At 46.2% G+C, this 21,153-nt stretch overlaps 1 protein-coding gene across 3 annotated transcripts in view; it reads right to left on the bottom strand.

Moving 5' to 3' along the window:
* The window catches only part of FGD5 (FYVE, RhoGEF and PH domain containing 5), a 321,938-nt gene extending 301,638 nt beyond the window's left edge, over window positions 1-20,300 (bottom strand). Inside the window, exons 1-2 of one of the 3 annotated variants that reach the window (XM_068253044.1) lie at window positions 20,201-20,300; window positions 15,912-16,006 (exon numbers count right to left, since the gene is read on the bottom strand). The gene's annotated coding sequence lies outside the window, so the exon portion shown is untranslated. Of the gene's footprint in view, window positions 1-15,911; window positions 16,007-20,192 lie in introns of all 3 variants that reach the window. The other 2 variants (XM_068253043.1, XM_068253041.1) reach the window with 2 other exon arrangements.
* Window positions 20,301-21,153: the final 853 nt, after the last annotated feature.

Genomic DNA, 21,153 nt, shown 5'->3' on the forward strand with positions numbered 1-21,153 from the left:
CTAAAACTCTGCCACACAGACCCCCTGTTCTGGTGGCTGTTACTGCCTTTTTCATAGAAGGCCACATTTGGCACATACTGGGGCACAACGTGAGCCTGGTGGGCCCCAGCAAAATTCCATAGCCAAAATCCCCCGCTTAAACCCGCCTCCAGACCTCAGGGCCCAATTCCACACAAGCTGCAGCGGCAGCATCATACATTACTTTGTTCCAGTGGAGCGACATGTCCTTACTTCTTCACTACAGCAGCACACTTTCCTGTGAACACGCTGAGGGCCACTGTATTGGAGCACACTGGGGGAGTACTATAGGGGTGCAAACTTACAGGAAAGCACTATACGTGAGCAAACTAATAGGGCCGGTACAGTCTGGGGGTGCAGAAAATGTGGGTGCCAGCTAGCAGTGGAAATTCGGGCATCACCATAGGCGCCCATTGAAATAGCAGTATTGAAGGGAAATTTGGGTGCCTGCGGCACCAAACCAATACCGGCCACTGGGCTCAACCCAAATTGCACCTCAATGCCACTATTTCAATGGGCGCTTACGGCGGTGCCAAAAAAAATTATGTTTTTTTTTTTTACTGGTGGCGGCGATGGTTAGGGTTAGGCATCAGGAAGTGTGTGGGGGGGAGGGGGGTTAGGGTCAAGTGTTGGAGGGGGGGGGGGAGTTCTGCATGAGCGTAGGGTTAGGTGCAGCTTTAGTAAAATATTGGTATTTAATACTGATATTTTACAATCCTTCTTTGCTCTTTAACCCTTTGCCGACCGCTCCACTGCAATTGCCATGAATGCGGCGGCAGCCCCAGTACTGCTCAACACCAATTGGCCTGGGGTGGGGTTTTGCAGGAGATCGCGCGTGCCGCTGCGCTCTGCTCCGTCATCAGTCTCCCAGCGACGATCACTGTTAGGAGACTGTTAGGGCCCATTCACACTTGAGCTTTTTGCCGGCGATATCGGCAAAACGCTCAAACGCTAGCACTTTTCAAAGCGCTAGGGTAATAAAGGTCTATGGGCCCGTTCTCATTTGGGCGATTTGCGCTAATCGCCGCAAATCACCCCAAAATGCTAAATGCAAACGTGCAGCCTGCACCATTTTCAGGCGATTTCCTGGTGATCGCATTTTAGTGCTATAGAAGCGCAAAACGCAATCACTAAAAAAAATCGCCAGGTGTGAATGGTGCTTTTTTGGCGTTAATCGCCAAAAAACGCCAAAACAAAATGCTAGCAAAATCGCTAGCGTTTTGCGATCAGCAAGTGTGAATGGGCCCTTAGACGACGAAACCGCCGTCCATTTACACTATACAGCACTGCAATCTACGGCAACGCTGTACTTGAGGACAGCCGTGTGACACGGCTGTCCCCCTGGGATGCAGAAGAGCGATCGGCTGTCATAGGCTGATGACTATGACAGCCGATCGCTGTGATTGGCTGGCTGGGGGGAATAAATAATTTTTTAAAAAAGACATATTTATTTTATAAAAAACCCATACATAAATATACAAATAAACAAACAAACATTGGGGGAGTGATCAGAGCCCACCAACAGAAATCTCTTGGTTGGTGGGCAGAAAAGGGTGGGAATCACTTGTGTGCTAGGCTGCACAGCCCTGCAGCGAGCCCTTAAGGCTGCAGTGGCCTAATTTGTAAAAAAAAAAATAGCCCGGCCACTGGGGGGGGGGGGGGGGGGGGGGGGGGGTCTGGATTTGAGGGTAAAGCCTATGGTCCTTAAAGTGGAAGTGTCGCAAAATCTTAAAATTTAAAACACATACAAATAAGAAGTGCATTTCTTCCAGAGTAACGTGAGCCATACATTACTTTTCTCCTATGTTGCTGTCACTCACAGTAGGTGGTAGAAATCTGACATTACCTACAGGTTTTGGGTTAGTCCATCTCTTCGTGGTGGATCTTCAGCATGACCTTTATTCTTTATGAAGACATTCCCTGAAAAACATTTATACAAACATGCTGCCCAGCCTCCCCGCTCGCTACACACTTTTTTGGCAGTTGGACAGAGCAACTGCCATTTACTAAGTGCTTTTAAAATTAAAGAAAACCCTGAGAGCCCCTCATGAGAAGATGGGCTAGTCCAAAATCTGTCGGTAATGTCAGATTTCTACTACCTACTGTAAGTGACAGGAACATAGGAGAAAAGTAATTTATGGCTCATTTTACTCTGGGAGAAACGTACTGCTTATTTGTATATATTTACATGTATTTTAAATTTTAAGATTTTCGTGACATAGGGCCTTTAACAGGTTAATAATAGAATATCTGTAAATTACTATTGCCCATCCTGGATGCGCAAATTTCCATGCTCCCTTTAATTATGTTTCGGGTGCACCAGTAGGCCTCCTGCTCGTTCTTTCCAATACTCTCCTCATATGCTGCTCAGCAGAGAGCCAAGAAGCTCATCTGTGCCCTGATTGGAGAGAAAATGTCACCCAAAGCAAACACATGGCTTTTATTCCCTGTGTGTACGTAGCTGAAGAAAGTGGACTCTGCCAGCAGCAGGGGCGTAACTACAGGGGAGCAGCTCCTGCGACTGCAGGGGGGCCCAGAGCTGTAAGGGGGCCCCAACTAATGCTTCACTTCACTCAGATCAGGTGTTTTGTAGCTACACTTGTTATGGGTGTGAAAATCATGGTGGACACACTTGTTATATGACTCTTGCAAGATGGGCCCCCAGGCTGTAATAGCAACCAGGGATAGGCAAGGGAAAGGGTGTGAACATTGGGGGGCCCGGTGATTTGTAGTTACGCCAGTGGCACGGAATAATACAGCAGCTTCCACCACACTTGTACAGTAACTCGGACCGCACTGCCTGGGGACTGGCTGATTATATAGCTGAGAGATCTCTGTGAACAGAGCACATCCAGCAAATAGTATTATATCCGCAGCAATAAATATCTCATGGAGAGAGACCCAATATCAGTAACAATAGGAAGCACATTATCACAGCCCCTCACTGTATGAAGGGGGATAAGAGGCTCTCACCTCCCTCATTTCATAAATGAGTTTCTATATAGCACAGCAGCAGCTAACAGGCACACGATAAGTGCGCAGCGTGATTATAATATAACCGCAGAATTGTCTCACTCATCATCTCAGCCGGAGACGGACGCAATTCAACGCGTGAAGCCGCCCATAAATCTTACACAGAAATATCTAACCGCTGACTGATGAAGCTGATTGAAAGCTCGGGAGAATCCATCTGTATACAGGTGAAAGGAGACTGTTTACCTACAGATACCTTTTCCTAATGGATACATATTCTAGAAGACAAATAATGTTCTATGGCAGAAGAAGAAAGTTAAGGATGACCATTGTAACACAGGGGGAATAGGTAGCAGGTTCTTTTTGCTTTCTGGCACAGGTCTGCACTCTGGAGACAGTCTTTGTGATTTACCCACGCCAGTGTTTCTTTGTGTTGTAAAAGCTATTTACATGCTAATTACAATATGTTCAAGGTACCTTGCCACTAGACGGGCCACTAACTAAACTTAAAGCAGAGAATACTCTCTGCTGGGAGCAAACCTACTGTTTATCCACAAAAACAACATAAAACACAAGTAAGTCTCTTACAATAACAACAATAACAATACTATTTTTATAGCGCTTTTCTCCCAGGGGACTCAAAGCGCTGTGACTCTGCATTATGCAGTCTCAAAGGCTCGGGAAAAAAGGTGGGTTTTTAGCCTTTTTTAAAGCTGTCCAGAGAGGGAGCCTCTCGTACTGATTGTGGAAGTGAGTTACATAGAGTAGGGGCTGCGTAGGAAAAGGCCTGAGCACCAAATGTTAAGTGTATCCTGGGAATAACCAGCTTCATCTTGTTGGCAGAGCGGAGGGTGCGTGGAGGGGCATAAAGTTCCAATAGATCCGCTATGTATTTGGGTCCCATGTGGTTTAGGGCCTTGAATGTCAGCAGGCAAATCTTAAAACTGATTCTCCATTTTACTGGCAACCAGTGAAGAGTTTGCAGTACTGTGGAGATGTGTGAGCTGCGGGTAACATTGGCTAGGAGTCTGGCTGCAGCATTCTGTACTAGCTGTAAGGGGCGCAGAACCTTATCTGTAGATCCGATGAACAGGGCGTTGCAGTAGTCTAGGCGGGAGGATACAAATGCATGAACCAGGGCACGTAGGTATTCAGCTGGGATAAGGTGTTTGATTTTCGCTATATTTCTTAGATGGAAGAAGGAAGACTTGACGACAGCTGATACCTGCTGTCTGAGTTTTAGATTTCCATCCAGGATCACCCCAAGGTTTTGCACAGAGTCTTTATACTGTACGGTATCTCCCCCAATTGCTAGTTTGAGGTGGTGAGTCATTCAAGTTTCTTGGGTCCACGATCTCAAACGACTTAAAATGGGACAACAACACTGCCACTATTGTCAAGAAAGCACAACAGAGAATGTACCATCTGCGGCAGCTGAAAAAGTTTGGCCTACCTCAAAAGCTAATGGTGCAGTTCTACACTGCAATCATCGAATCCACCATAACATCATCCATGACTGTATGGTTCAGCTCCTGCTCAGCATTAGAAAAGGGGAGGCTGCAGCGCATCATCCGATCAGCGGAAAGGATAATTGGCTGTAGCTTACCTTCCCTGCAGGATCTTTACACTAGCAGGTGCAGAAAGAGAGCGACCAAAATTGCCTCTGACCCCTCTCACCCAGCTCACTCCATCTTCCAGCGCATGCCTTCAGGAGTAAGATTCCGGTCAATCGCTACCAAAACCTCCAGACACAGGAACAGTTTTTTTCCTCAAGCGGTAGCCATACTTAATGCTGAACCACGTTAGAGCTGCTAGGACTGAAAGTAATCAGCACGGAACTAAACATGAACAATTCTCACATTGCTTACTGCCACTATACTTATAATGTCCTTAACTTGTAATATTCACACTGTCTGTCCTTGTATTGTTTTTTGTTTGTGTTTGTTAAGCAACTGCCAAGACAAATTCCTTGTAGGTGCAAACTTACTTGGCGAAAATAAATTGATTCTGATTCTGAGCGTTTTGAACTTTGATCCATCATGTGTGGAGCTTGTGTGGAGCTTAGAAATACATAGAGTTTATGATTTTTAGCCGGTTTAAGGAATACCGTTCATATGAGAGGTATGAAAGTTATCTCATTCTGCTGGTCCAGATCTGGTGAATATTTTAATATTAAATTGAGGCCACTGACATAACCAGAACCCGAGGTATTCCGCTACTTCGTAACCGGGCATGCGAAAGCACCCAAGTTTGATGTCATATGAACTGGCATATTCTGAGGAATATCAATCTGTGACTGTTATGTGTGTGCGTGAAGTGTAAGCTGAGATATGGAAAATGTCATATTTGGTGGGCACTAGAAACCCACCCAGGAGGTTAACCACACCCTGTCCAGCCCCAGGGCTGAACCTGAGACCCCACCCAAAATTGTGGTTTATTCAAAAGTGTTTGCCAGGGCCTCCTCCTTCATTCCTCCAATTCCATCTTCATGGGAGCCTGCCGCTGCATTGAGGAAGAGTTGCTGCCATCTTGTCTGAACTTTGGTCTTCTGAACTGAATCAAAGAACTGCACGTGTTTTCCCAGAAAGGACATATTTCCACATGAACTTAAGTATTTTTCTTCCCTTTTTATTTTTTATACTGTGCTACGATTGTCTCTATAATTGTTGATTTTAATGATTTTTCTGTATATATTAATTATTTATATTGCATTTATAATAAAAACTTTATAAAAAGTCATTTTATTTGTTCAGCTACACCTGCTATTCAGCCACACAAACTGAACTCTAGCTTCTGAAGAGTCGCTACTATTGTTGATAGCTAGATAAAATAGAGTGTGTTTAAAGGGACTCCGAGCTCATCTAAAAAATAAAAGTTGTACTCACCAGGGGCTTTCTCCAGCCCAGTGCTGGTCGGGAGGTCCCACGCCGGCGCCCTGGCTCCTCTCCTTCTCCCCGCTCCGGAATGGCTGACAGGCCGCAGCCCGGGCGACACTCTCCCGAGTGTCGGGCTGCTTCTTCCGCATATGACGCAGATTACGTCACACGCCGGCCGCCTCGCGTCATCACGGCGGCCGGCGTGAAAGTACTGCGCATGCACGATTAAAGCGCGCATGCGCAGTACTTTCACGCCGGCTGCCGTGATGACGCGAGGCGGCCGGCGTGTGACGTAATCCGCATCATATGCGGAAGAAGCAGCCCGACACTCGGGAGAGTGTCGCCCGGGCTGCGGCCTGTCAGCCATTCCGGAGCGGGGAGAAGGAGAGGAGCCAGGGCGCCGGCGTGGGACCTCCCGACCAGCACTGGGCTGGAGAAAGCCCCTGGTGAGTACAACTTTTATTTTTTTGTTGAGCTCGGAGTCACTTTAACCATTTTATTTGCAGGTATTAGTCTCAGTATAGTTAGGACTCCTACCCTTCTGTAGGAGTGGTGGCAGTTATACCCTGAAATAGTGTGTAAATTGTATTACCGTAACTCACAAGCTCCCTTCTAGTCCGTCTGCTGCCAAAATTCCAATTCTGCACACCGATTGCGACCACAGATTGCATGGTCTGTGTGCTGAAACCGATTGGAAGGCATTGTGCGGTCTGGCCACTAGGGGGCTTGTGACAGCACAGAAACCTGAAACCTTTTGTTTTTTCATTCTGGCATAGATACAGCATGTGCTTCCCATAATAGGACTGCATTAATCTGAACAAATCAGCCTATTATTTCTCACTTGAGCCTATGCCTCAAGGAGAACACCAAATCCTGGAGTGGACTTGCTTTCTCACCTGAGCACCTGCCTCAGGGAGAACTCCAAATCACTGCATGGATTTGTTAAAATGACGGCGCAAAGGAGATAAATGTACAGTATACGCTCAGCCCAAGGCAGTGTATACAGTATATGTAAAGATCTGTGGACAAGCCTTGGTGATCAGTTGTTCTGATTAATTTTCCCGCATAGCTGTGTAACAGGCAGACATGTCAAACCAGCATATACTGTAAACGTATATGATGACTCTCTCATCTATTTTGTGTATCCTGCAAGTCCCCTCAGATACATACAAGTGAGAGAGCAGGGAGAACAGGGAACAAGGTTGAAGTAGGGGAAAGGAACCAGAACTGAACTTGCTGGCAACATGTGATCACTCTATGCAGCTGTGTACAAGTAGTGTCCTGCCAACAGAGTGGCCATCAGAAATGTTGGGGCCCCTCACACATCATGAGGCCTGGGCCCCCCTCCCTGGGCCCACCCACTGGTTGCTTTGCCCGCCCACTAGCCACCCCACCTGGTGTCCGTGCGCGAAGTGCGCTGCGGTGAAAAATGTGCACGGCTCCGACAATGAAGAAAGTGGCATGCACTGCGTGACGCAGCAAAAAGTGGGCGTGGTCATGGCATGTTGTGAGTGGAGCCAAATACTAGCAAAATACAGGTAGTCCCCGGTTAAAAAATTAGATAGGGACTTGTAGGTCCGTTCTTATCCTTTATCCGTTCTCTTTTGTCCCCCTCTTTTCTTCCTGTGCATCTTTTGTCCCCCTCTGTCTCTCCTCAGTTTGTGCCTCTTTTGTGTCCCTCTGTGTGACCTAATGTTCCCGTCTCAACCTGTGCCTCTTTTCCACCTCTGTTCCACCTGTGCCTCTTTTTTTCCCCTGTGTTACCTCTTGTCCCCTTTTGTCTCAGCTCGTCCCCCGACCCAGTATAGGTAGATAGGTATAGGTGGTTCCAGCCTCAGTATAGGTAGCCAGGTATAGGTGGTGCCCCAGTATGGGTAGCTAGGTATAGGTGGTTCCAGCCACAGTATAGGTAGCCAGGTATAGGTGGTGGTCCTATATAGGTAGCCTGTAGCCAGATATAGGTGGTGCCTCAGTATAGAAAGTCCGCTGTAGCGGGCTCACTCATCTGCTCCCCACGTTCAAGCGCTGATGTCACTCTTCTCTCAGTGCTGGAATGCGGTGTGCTGGTTAGTGAGCCACGGGCCCGCAGCCAGCACATGCGGCCCTTCCAGCGCTTTGGGGGGCCCAGGGCCCCCAGAAACACTGGGCCCCTCACTGCAGTGTCAGTTGTCCCCCCCTAATGGCTGCCCTGCCTGCCGACACCATTTTGATCAGTCCTGCAAAAACACATACTGGGCTCCATGCAGGACTGATTGAGATTAAAACATCTGACCAGTACATTTTTTTTGTCTCAGATGCTTGAACAATGAATCTAATCATTTTGATCATATTGTTGGGAGTGAATATTACGTCTTCTGAACAAGCACTAAGATAATAATGACATGATATTGACTCCTGTGACCTGCTTTCCAAGAACAGATACAGTATGGCAATGCTGACCAAGTCACCCAGTAATGCACGTTACTCAACAATGTATGATTATCACCATGCACTCCATGGTGAGCTAAACATGGGTGCATATAGGCAGGGCCGGGCCGAGGCATAGGCTGGAGAGGCTCCAGCCTCAGGGCGCAGTGTAGGAGGGGGCGCACAATTCATTTAGCTGTCATTCCTAATCGTGTATGAAGCAGAAATAAATAAGAAAAGGGGATACATAGCAGTGACTGCAAGCCAGATAACTAGATATTAAGGTGTTGGGGAGGTTGTGGGCCCTGTGGCCCTCTTAGCCTAATAGCAATCAGTGTGTGACGGCTGGAGTGGGAGGGATGGAGGGGCGCACTTTGGTGTCTCAGCCTTGGGTGCTGGAGGACCTTGTCCCGGCTCTGCATATAGGCGTACGTATGAGTACGCTACTGGTCAGTTGGGCGCAAGGCTAGCCGAATAATAGCTCGCCCTGCTGCCGCTGAAATTCCCTGCGGTGTAAAATACTATTCCCCCTCTGAGTTGTAGCAGCTTGGGAATGGACACGCAATTCGGGGTCCGGTTCAACAGCACTGGAATAACAGATACGCAACCGCGGACTATAGCATTGCTGGTATAGCCGCACCGATGACAGGCTCTATGCAGTCGCGTCCCAGAGCCCAAATAACCTGATTCGACATATAATGCTATTCCTAATCAAAACTTGTCTGAGGTCCTTTTATTTATTTTCCTTTATTACAGGAGTTAATAAGCCAGTTATTTTACCTATGTGAATAAGGCAGTCAAATAGCAGCTGAATGCAGCCAGGGCTATCCTGAAAAGTAACCAGAAGCCAGAACACTTCTATCTGTCTGATGAAACACTGCTGATAACAAGACAGGGCTGTAAAATTCAAAAGGCTATTTTTTCTTTTTGTTTCTCAGCTGAATGAAGCTGATTTTATGTCACACTGACATGGGTGTCTTTTGCCCGTAAATTAATAAATTAGAATATACCAACCAAAGTAGGGAGGGACATAGCTCTGCCAGCCCTACTCCAATTCAGTGCTGGTCGTATTGGAAAAATCTACGCTTACGGATCATTATGCGTAATTTTACGCTATTACGCATTACGCAATTACGGTTACGGCGTAGGAAATTATCTACGGTACATCACTGTAATTACGCGTAAACCTACGCAGTTACGCGTAAGGATACTGTAATGTAGGCGCTTACACTACGATGTTACGCGTAGTGCTGTAATACCCATTAATGCGTATTTTTTTACGCATACAGACGATATGTACGCAATAGCCGTCAATGTGACAATTATTGCGTACATATCATTCGTATGCGTCAAAACGTACGCTTATACTGAAGGGCGGGAGAAGATACTATTGGTTGCTTAGGATGTTGACTGATTGGCTACTCTTAGAAAAGGGGAGTTTTTACGTTAGCAATTACGCGTAAAATTACGCGTAAGTGTTCGTAAAATTACGCATACCTAGCAATTAAAGTAGACAGTGAAATTACGATACCACTCTACTGCTTACGCGTAAATAATTACGCGTAAGACCGTATTTTACGCGTATCGCTTACGCGTAAATTTACATTGAATTACGATGCGTAATTACGCTCATGCGTAATTTCGGCCCAGCACTGCTCCAATTATCTAAGGAAGGCAGAAACCAAGTTCTGCTCACCTAGCTCCAAATATCCAAGGTAGGCAGCATCTGAGCTCTGTCAACTCCACTCCAATTATCTAAGGAATGCAGAAACCAACCTCTGCCCACTCTACTACAAATATCCGAGGTATACAGGAACTGAGCCAGGAGGTATGGCTGGGATACCTCGCCTTGCAATAGCCCTCAAGACAGAGACATCATACAGCAGACTAGTACTATAGGTGAGTCACCAACCAGACTTCACCCTCAGATATCATATCAGTCTCTAGTGGCCTTGTCCCTCCATCCTTTTTCCAAAGAGAAGATCAGCAGGACAGAAGGATGCATCGCTTTTGGAATCAATAGTAAATTTCTGTTATAAATAATACAAAAAATGTGTTTTTCCCCATTTTTTTTCCTTATCTGGCACTTATTTCACCATAAAAGTGTCCCTTCTATTTAGAGGAGAGGATGGGAGGCCCGTGAGTGTTTCCACCTCTCTAAGTGCCATCAAAAGGCTCTAAAAATAAACACATATTCATTCAGAAAAGCATTCTCAGATATAATTACCGCTCCATCCACAGAGGCAGCACAGAGCGTGCTTGACTGGCTGCCCAATATGTGTCTGTATTGTATCTACCTCAAGCATTTGTCACTGTCCTATTGACTAAATTAATGACTTTTCTCCAGAAACTTTTACTCTGTCAATCACAAGGCAGGTCAGGAAGGCAAGAAAATTTAAAGAGGCATAAAGAAAATTAAAAGTATGCTTCTGTCAAAAAGAAAGTAGCCTTGAAATGCATTATATACTTGCCTGGAGGTTTCGTTCTTGTGTCAAAGTGAACACGAGGTGAGCGTTATATGGAGGCTGCCATATTTATTTCCTTTTAAGCAATACCAGTTGCCTGGCTCTCCTGCTGATCCACCGCCTCTAACACGTTCAGCCATAGACCCTGAACAAGCATGCAGCAGATCAGGTGTTTCAGACAATATTGTCAGATCTGACAAGATTAGCTGCATGCTTGCTTCTGGTGCGATTCAGACACTACTGCAGCCAATTAGGTGAATTGATCAATCAATCAATTGCTTCTAATGTAATGGACTCTGAACAAGCATGCAAAAGATCAGGCATTACTGACAATATTGTCAGAACTGACAAGATTCACTGCATGCTTGTTTCTGGTATACTTCAGACTACTACTACTGCAGCCAAATAGATCAGCAGGGCTGCCAGGCAACTGGTATTGTTTAAAAGGAAACAAATGTGGGAGCCTCCATATCACTCTCACCTCGGGTTCACTTTAAGGGACCAGAGCTTACTGTCCCAAATTAACCTCAGAGAAAAACGCCAAGCTTTTTACTGCAGGGGTCTTCGGGATGGCTTTGTGGAACAAGGCTGCTCAGGTAAATATCACTTTTTAATTACAAGGATGCTGCAGGATTTTGTTTTTTACTATGGAGGTCCACTTTAAAGTGGAACTGAATACTAAAAAAAAAAAAAAAAAAAATTTGCTTCACTTACCTTCTGCCAGCCCCTTGCAGCCTTCCTGTCCTGCGCCGGTCCTCCACGATCCTCCGCTCCCCCACCGCCAGCTAGTTTCATTACCATCCACTCTGCAACTGCGCGCCCCGAGCCACGCGTATCTTACTTCGCATTCCCGCTCGCAATAGTGTCCTGCGCTAATAGCTTACAAGTCGAAGGTAACAAAACTCACTGGCGGCAGAAGAATGGAGGGTTGTGGAGGACCGGCGTGGGACAGGAAGGCTACAAGGGGCTGGCAGAAGCCCCAGGTAAGTGAAACACTTCTTTTCTTTTTAGTATTCCGTTCCGCTTTAGGTAAGGCCCCTTTCACATATATTTTGAAAGTCATGTTCGCCTCACATCTGATACAAGTCACTGGCATTGCATTTGACTTGCATGGTTGTGCGATTATTTGCGCAGAAACAATTCAGCAGGCGTGTTTAGTTTCACAACCAACAAGCGAATCGTGTATCAATGTGTGTCAATGGAAATGCAGAAAATTCACATTTGTTACACAAAAATCACATCTGATTTTAAACTTAATCAGATACATCCTCATGTAACTTAACTTTGTTGGTATGCACAGAAAAATCGTATTCTAAAAAAAAAAAAGAAAAAAAAAATCGCATAAAAAGCACCCACAAACAAAAGAAGATTCCGAGCCGAAAAATTGCAAAAATGCAACAATGTGGCTAGAAATCGCAGGCATAAGTGTAAAATGTGCTTTTCCACGAGCTTTGATCTGCTTCAAGAACCGGATGGCTTGTTTTTTGCCGATCGCAACACCACCACCATTAACCTGTAAATCACGGTGCTCTTTTTCTAGTGCGGTTTTGTTTTTCCTGAACTGCAATCGCTAGCCTGCATGATTTTTGGTGCGTTTGCGCTGATAACCGAGGAATTTCAGAGTAAATGCGATCAAATCGCGGTAGTGAAAAGTGAAGGAAGTGCAATTGCATTGCAGCGCAATTTTGCATGCAATTCCTCATGAAAAAGGACCAAAAAGCAGATTGCAATCGCACTGTAATTTACATGTAAATTGCGGTGCTCATTTTCCATAATCGCAGTTTAATTTTTCCCAAATCAAAATGCACTAATAACCGGAATCGCTGCGTAATTGTGACTAAATCGCATTAGTGCAAAATGAAGGAAGTGCAATTGCATTGCAGTGCAATTTAGCATGCAATCCTGCTTCTTAGTGGAAAAGAAGCTATTAAATGCCTAAAGAAAAACCTGTTTCCGAACTTCAGCTTCACAGTGAATATTTGGCAGAGAGGGGAAGGAGTTAATGTCGTTTCCTGAATCCCCCAGTGAAGTTGTGTGTAATGTATTCTTTGTAGTACCTCCCTGTGTTTATTATCGCCCTCAATTTTAATGCGGAGAGCTTTCGGTGTGGTCGCGCAGCGCACTGCTAATTAAACTGTCTCTCGCATCTGGAAGATGCATACTCCCAGCGAGACAATCGTGCTTAACAGGCAGAGAAAAATCACATTATGGCCAGATCAATACGGAGAAGCGGATCCCTTATTCTGCAGAGTGAGCGCGTTCCTAGCCCTCTGCTCTCTCCCAGAGAAGCCGCTGCCTGGCCCCTCGCTTGTAGGATCAGCGAAATACAGTTATCAGGCAATCAGCGCTGTTCCCAATTGGCAGCCTTTAAGTGCCACTTCTAATTTTCCAGTATTAGGCTTGAAAGGCAAAAGTACGGGAGGAGAAGTTGTCAGCACATTCTGTGATGTCACTGGAAGGCCCATAAATATTCAGGAGCCACTGCGTGGCAGCACCAGATGGCTGCCACAATGTGTGAGCTGAAGCTGAAGGTGACAGCAGGCGTGCAGGTATCAGGTCACAGGAGGAATGATCAGTTCATGGGTGGCCAGGGGAAAGGACTTTTAGGGGTCAGAGATGCAAAGGGTTCTTTACTGTAAGAGCTGTAAAAAGATAATGTTGAGGCAACATTTGCTTATATGAGAGTTACTGTATCTTCATTCTGCAGCTGGAGATAGAATAAATACAGTTTTGCAGTGTTAATTCTAAATATACAGGTAGCCCCCAGCTTACAAACGCCCGACTTACGAACAACCCGCCAATACAAATGCCCGCTGATCCGCTGTGATGACGTCACAAAGTCATAGGTTACCTCGTGTCCCGTTCCGCGGAAGCCGCAACAAGTTTCACCTCTTCCATGGCGGCCCGGGCCAATCAGCGATGTCCTCTCTCCCTTCACCGTTCCTCCTAGTGGCTTCACTTGCATTGCGCAATGACGCTGTAACGCTGGGGGGGGGGCATACTTTCTGACCACCCAGCACAACAAGGCTAAGAGCTGGATAATGGAAGAGGCTACACAGGCTGCCCAGAGCAACTGCAGCTCTGTGCTTCTGATAAGACGCAATGGCAGCGCAGTGCGATGTTGCGCTGCTCTTGCAATAACTAACATTCAGACAGATACAAGACAGACTGGAGTGAGGTAGCCAATAGCAACCGTAGCAATGGCTACCTCGCAAGGACAGGACTAGGAGGACAAAGGCTGACAGAATGAATGCTTGCTAATCTAGTCACTGCCTCAGTGACAGAAAGCATTCACAAAGACAAGAGTGAGGTAACCAATAGCAACCGCAGCAATGGCTACCTCGCAAGGACAAGACTATGCTAGCTAAGCACAGGTGATCACGCTAAGCGCAACCTACCGAAACATGCGAAAAACTGACTAACTAAACACAGGATATCAACAGTTCGAGTACGTATATATCAGCGGCACTGATATATCACCATAGCACGAATACAAGGAAAATAACAAACGCTGACTAGAATATGTATATATTGACGATGAACCAATATATAACATAAGCAAGAGACTAGCTAGATCTGACTGGAGCAATACAGCAAACTAACTAGGCAATACAAACAATACAAATGATCTGCACTAGAAGGAGTACGTATATATGTCCCCGTGGGAAATATATAATCGCAGCTCCACACGAACTGAACTAGAAAGTAACAAGACAAGGAATATATTTACAGTATCAAAGGACCCAGTAACAGCTTAGACAGAGCTGAAACTATGATGGGCGAGGTCCAAAAGGGGAGGCAGACTTTTATGCTGGCATCAACCAATGAATGCAAGCATGCAAATCTCCACACAGCTGAATGGTAATCATTCAATCCTGAGCTGGCTTGGTTACCATCTGCTAGCTGAAAGACTATCTGTACCAATGCATGCAGTCCTATGCAACAACATGCATGCAGAAAATCCAGGGCTATCTGGCCGCAGCTCAGCTGTAGTAAGCCACTAGTGGAATGATGACAGCATTCTGAGCTGCCCAGAACAGCAGAGCAATTGCAAATGACAATGTGACTCATTGCGAATGCACAACCAAATGCAAGCAGATAAACCAGAACTGTCCGTTTGTGGCTCCACCGCAATGGACAGAACACGCCACAGGAGGAATCCTTACAGACGCAATCAGGAGGAGCTGCCACAGGTGAAGCCGAGAGGAGGAACAGTGAAGGGAGGTAGGACGTCGCTGATTGACCCCGGCCGCCATGTAAGAGGTAAGACTTGTTTTGGCTTCCGCTTCGCATATTCTGCTCTAGGAACGGGGGCACAAAAGGCACAAGGGGCATCAAGGAGGCACAAGGGGGATATAAGGTGGCACAAGGGAGACACAGGGTGGCACAAGGAGACACAATAGAGACACAATGGAGACACAAGGAGGCACAATGGAGACACAAGGGAGACACAAGGTGGCACAATAGAGACACAAGGGAGACCTAAGGTGGCACAAGGGAGACCAAGGACACACAGGAGGAGGACAGAGATGACACAGGGGACACTGGAGGCACAGGGGACAGAGATGGCACAGTGTACCAACTTAAAGAGACTGAAGCGAGAATAAATCTCGCTTCAGAGCTCATAGTTAGCTGGGGCATGTGTGCCCCTGCTAAAACGCAGATATCCCGCGGCTAAACGGGGGTCCCTTCACCCCCAAACCCACCCCCACAAGCGTTGGTCGTATATTTGGTCGCTCCTGGAGGCAGGGCTAACGGCTGTAGCCCTGCCTCCAGTCGTGTCTATCAGCGGCGCATCGCCGCCTCTCCCCCGCCTCTCTCAGTGAAGGAAGACTGAGAGGGGCGGGGGAGAGGCGGAGATACGCGCTGACAGACGCGCGTGGGGCAGGGCTGCGGCGGTTAGCCCTGCCCCAACCAGGAAGCGCTCCCCCGCTGTACGGAGGGGATTTGGGGGATCAGGGACCCCCGTTAAGCCGCGGGATAGCGGCGGTTTAGCAGGGGCACACATGCCCCTGCTATCTATGAGGTCTGAAGCGAGATTTATTCTCGCTTCAGACTCTCTTTAAGAATGGATCCAGGTTAAAAATGAACCTACAGTCCCTATCTTGTTCCTTAACTGGGGACTACTGGTATAGCAATTCTGATATACTACATTATAAAAACAAATACTGACCATCCAGGTGCTTCTCAGGGAGTGCTGTGATTAGCCCCAATGATGAGCCTGGCCCCACCCGTGAGATGTTCTTCTCCAATCAACAAAAAGAGCAGCTGTTGGATCAAATTCAAGCCTAGCATGAGAGGACGGCGGAGGCAGCATTTTGTTTCAAGAGGTACTTTAATATCTCGTTGCGGTGCATAGTAGAGAGCGGGGGGGGTAGATGAGGAAGGGGATAGATGATGGCAGGGACAGATAAAGAAGGGAGGACAGATGAGAATGTGGGGACAGATGAGGAGGGGGGGAAGATGATGACACAGGGGGACAGATGAGGACGCAGGGAGACAGAGGAGGATGCAGGGGGACAGAAGAGGACACAAGGGAACAGAGGAGGATGCAGGGGGAAAGAGGAGGACACAGGAGGGACGGGGGAGGATGCAGGGGACAGAGGAAGACACAAAAAAATTCAAGGGGGTGGGGGGATACAAGAGGCGCACGGCACAGTAGTAGTAATTGGAGGAGGGGAGGTCCAAAAGATGCCCCTCGACCATGATCGCACCAAGTTTAGTATTTTTTCCCCCTGGTTTCTGTCCTTTGTGTCTTATGGTCAGAAGCGACTTATGGTCAGAAAAATACGGTAAGTGCCTCCACAGGGTTAGGAAGACATTTCAGCAGGTCATAGACGCATCAATGTTTCCTGTCAATTCCTGGCAGTCAAATTAGATCTCTTTATGTGACATTAGGTGTCAAAGCCACCACTGAAGTGATAAACAACAAAGAAAAATGTAAAAAACTGCAGCTTCAAGTAAACTTGGCATAAAAATGAACCAATGATAAGTTATTGTAGAACTAATCCTAAACAGAACCTTCCTGGAGTCTCTGATTCATATTTTAGTTATTAAAATAAAAAAATGTAGGTTTGCTTCACATCACACTTACATTGCTGAACTTTTAATCAATATCTTGTAAGAATCAGAGGCATAACAATAGCCCCTGCGACCCTCGCCATTGTGTGTGTGTGTGTGTGGGGGGGGGGGGGGGGGCTCTCCTGTCAGTAAATGCAGTGTCAAATGCAAAGCGGCGGCAGTGGAGCATTATATCACCTGCTTCCGATAACGTGACCAGGGCTGTCACTACCATAGCAGCAAAGGGGGCAATTGCACCAGGACCCCAGAGCCTATATGGCCTCCCAAGGTGTCTCCCCCCTAACCTAATTGTGCTCCCCTGGCCCAGGGGGTGTCAGTCAGCAACTGGCTCAGGGGCCCCGGGTGAAATTGTGGCTGCAACAATGGGCCCCTAATTCCGATTTTTGGTTGTATGGTGTCTATTAAGGGGGTCTCGTGGTTAATTTTGCCCAGGGGCCCCATCGTTACTAAAACTGGCCCTGGGCATGACAGGTCCTCCTCATTCCTTTTCTGTGTAGCAGTGTGCCTGGCAGCCAAAATACATATATTAACACAGATTTGCACATCAGTCCTGAAAGAGGGACAAATGAAGGTGGAAGAGAGACAGAGAGGTTTTGTTCCCAAAGAGGGACTGTCACACCAAAATAGGGACAGTTGGGAGCTATGCCCCCCCCCCCCCCCCCCCCCAGCTGCTGATAATATTACCACACTAGCTGCAGGCGTCACCATGGGGGGAAGGAGAGGCAGGTATGAACATTGGGAGGCTCCATTGCAGTTTTGCAGATGGAAGGGGGCATGATTTGTAGCTATACATCTGTTGTATTGAAAGGAGATGGGGAGGGTCTCCAGGTCTCCCCCTGAGGTGGGTTAAGCAAACTACAACCAAAGCTAAGGTGGACGTTATAAAAATGTAAAGCTAGCAGATCATTTAACTGGCCCACAGCGGCATATGTGAAAGTGTCCTTTAAGACAGAGAATCTGTAATTCATGCGATAATAAGTCTGTGTTTTTCTGTACAGTACCGTCCCAGATGCAATGCTGTTTATGTTCTATAAAACTCAGGATAAACAGCTTAAGAGGCACCTGGATCCGGAATTTCCTTTCTTCTCCCAAAATAATTTACGGCTTCATATTATCGCCACTTACAAACCATCTGCACTAAGCACTTCCAGCGGCTATGGGGATAATGCAGCGCTAGCAACTGTAAAGTCTCCGAAACGGCCAAAGATATTGCAGAGCGATTAGCCGCGGATGAAATTTATAGGCATACTGGGGGATGTACAACACAAGTATTACTTATTGCCTGGACCTGAAAGAGATTGGTCAGCGAGGAAACTGCTACCCTCCCCCAATCACAGACCGCTCTAAAGGGGATGCAGGGAACCAGAGATAGGACGAGATCACTGAATGGATAGAAGATTTTGGGGGAAATTAAAGTAGCAATTAAAAAAAAAAAGACTCCATGACATTTTTTTAGCCAAAATAGCTGTATGTTTTCATTTCATACATTTCTCTGTGCATATTTTAGAAGCGATTGATTGGCAAAATTGGCTAAACCGGTTTCCTCCTGAAAAGTATGATTTAAACTTGACAAGATACACTTGTGCAGAATCCAAAATCCTCAACCATCGTCAGCCAATAGGAGAGGAGGAATGCTTTCCAGCTCTTTTGCAGCCTTTTCAGAGTCCCCAACTCCGCCTAACCCTAACATCCCTCCTCCTCCCCTGACCAGACTACCTACCTTGACACCTAACTCTATTCTAGACAGATTTCTGTCAGAAACATCTGATCTGCATGTTTGTTCAATGTCTATGATTAAAAGTATTAGAGACAGAAGTTCAGCAGGACAGCCAGGTAATGTGCATTGTTTAGAAGGAAATAAAAATTGCAGCCTCTATTTTGTCTCTCACCTGGGGTTCCCCTTAAAAATTGGTTCTGAACACCCCCTCCACTTTCTTTTCACTGCCTGCTTCTGTGAATGCATACACAAGTTCTACATTTGTGCCAAATGCTGGCAAAGTGTGCGTGTACACATGTTTACAGATTGCCCAGCAAGCTCATGGTGAACCAGAACTCCTAGGAGTGTGTAAGGGGCAAAAAATGACCAAAAAGCCCTCTTACTAAAAAATACTATGCAAAACAGAAGGCAAATTTCTGTTTTGCAATTGTACACATGTGACCATACCTCCCAACTTCTTGAGATAAGAAAGAGGGAGTTAAGCCACTCCCCTGCCACACCCCTAAACACTCTCCTGCCACACCCCTAGTCACGCATACTATAAAGTTTTCATAAGAAAAATATGCTGTTTTATAATTCAAACCACACAGGGTTTCTATCCCGTTTCATTTTTCTTCATATTAACATTTAAAAATAAGAAATATTTCAATTGAAAAGAAGGGAATAAAGTTTAGACTCAATTAAACACATTTTTGCAGTAGAAACATGAATATATTTACATAGATCTGTACATCAGTCCTGAAAGAGGGACAAATGAGGAAAAAAGAGGGACAGAGGCATATGGCTCCCAAAAGAGAGACTGTCCCTCCAAAAGAGGGACAGTTAAGAGCTAGCTATGGTGTGACTAACCACTTCACGTTCCCGCTATCTCTATTGACAAACAATGTATATTCCACCAGAACCAGCTCTTGCCAGTCAGTGGATACCGACTATCTGGTCTGTTTATACCTGAACTGTGGTGGGAACAAGAAATTATCGGTTTCTAGGTCATTGTGTGATCCGACATGGCGTTAAATATCAATCAGTGCCGAGCATTGTTTTGTATGTGTTTATGGAAGTGACTGATCGATATAGCCGAAAACTCAATAGAACCCAATAGAACTTACTTGAAACAAAAGAATGATTGCAACTGCAATTGTGCATGTATGCATGTCATACCTCCCAACTTCTTGAGATGAGAAAGAGGGACACTTAAGCCACGCCCCTGATCACGCCCTCAGCACATCCCTAGTCACGCATACCATAAAGATTTCATAAGAAAATATGTTGTTCTAAAATCCAAAGCACACTGGTCCTTTCTATCCTGGTGCATTTCCCTTCATATTAACATTTGAGAATAAGAAATATATCAATTTAAAAGACGGGAATAAAGTTTAGAGGCAATTAAACACATTTTTCTGTAGAGAAATGCATGTATTTACAAAGAAAGAGGGACAAAGTCCTGAAAGAGAGACACATGAGGAGGAAAGAGGGACAGGGCTCTAAAAGAGGGACAGTTGGGAGCTATTCATGGCATAATCTAGGATTCCTGTCTGATCGTATGCCAATCAGGAAAAATTGACTACCCAAAAGGCCACAGATGCTCTCTTGTGTACCAAGCCAAGCACAACCAGATAAGAAAAGAAGCTAGGCATAGGGCAATGCCATAGTACAAACCATCTTACAAGTGTTGCCATTTTGATTTAACAGATGGGATAACTGGCTTGTTGCTGCTTTCTCTTTCTGAGTTTCTCTCAGGATTCAGGAACACACACTGCTCTTTTTTTCCCCTCTCTCTCTCTGAATAAACTTTATTTAACACTTCCTGGTTAACAAACAGACAACATTGTCACATGACTCTAGATCAGCGAATAAGCTGTAACAGCATATGACACTCATCATATATCACATAATAGAGATGGGAAGTTCGGATCTTTTCAATGATCCGGATGATTCGAATCGGATCATCGAAGAGATCCGGATCTTTGATCCGAATCTCGGATCATTTTACTACCGGAAGCATTCGGGGGTGAAATGACTAGCAGGACAGGTCTGTGGACAAGAGAAGGGGAGGGAGTGGACACACAGAGAAGGGGAGAAGATGGATAGAGGGCAGGGAGTGGACAGAGAAGGGAGGAGGGACCAACAGAGAGCAGAAATGTTTGCACGTAATACCCACATGCTGCAATCATATGCTTTACATATATTTCACCTATATGCTCATCTGTACACTTTGAAAGAAAAGGTCGCACAGTGAAAGAAACCATTCCCAGAAGTGTAGTGCAGCTGTTTAGAGCGAGTGCAGGAGGATCATATTACGCTGCAATCACAGTGCCTGCAAAGTTACTGAGCTGTGCTGAGCTGAGCCAAAAGCTTCCCATGTGTTCACTGTGCACAACTACGGAACAGCCAGCCTATAATGGGCAGCACGTTATAGCCAGTATGTGTGCTCTACACATATCTGGCAGTGGCACCCATGTCCCCTCTACCTGTCCCTGCAAGGCTGGCTCCCCTGAGTCCCCTCCAACAGAGCATCCATCTCTGCTCTGCTTCCAGGACCCCGCTGCTACCCGCTGAGAGGGGGCGTGTCGCTCCTGGCCCCGCCCTTTTTGCGATCCGAATCACTCATTTTGATGAT

Source organism: Hyperolius riggenbachi, chromosome 9 (assembly GCF_040937935.1).
Source record: "Hyperolius riggenbachi isolate aHypRig1 chromosome 9, aHypRig1.pri, whole genome shotgun sequence".
NCBI lineage: Eukaryota > Metazoa > Chordata > Amphibia > Anura > Hyperoliidae > Hyperolius > Hyperolius riggenbachi.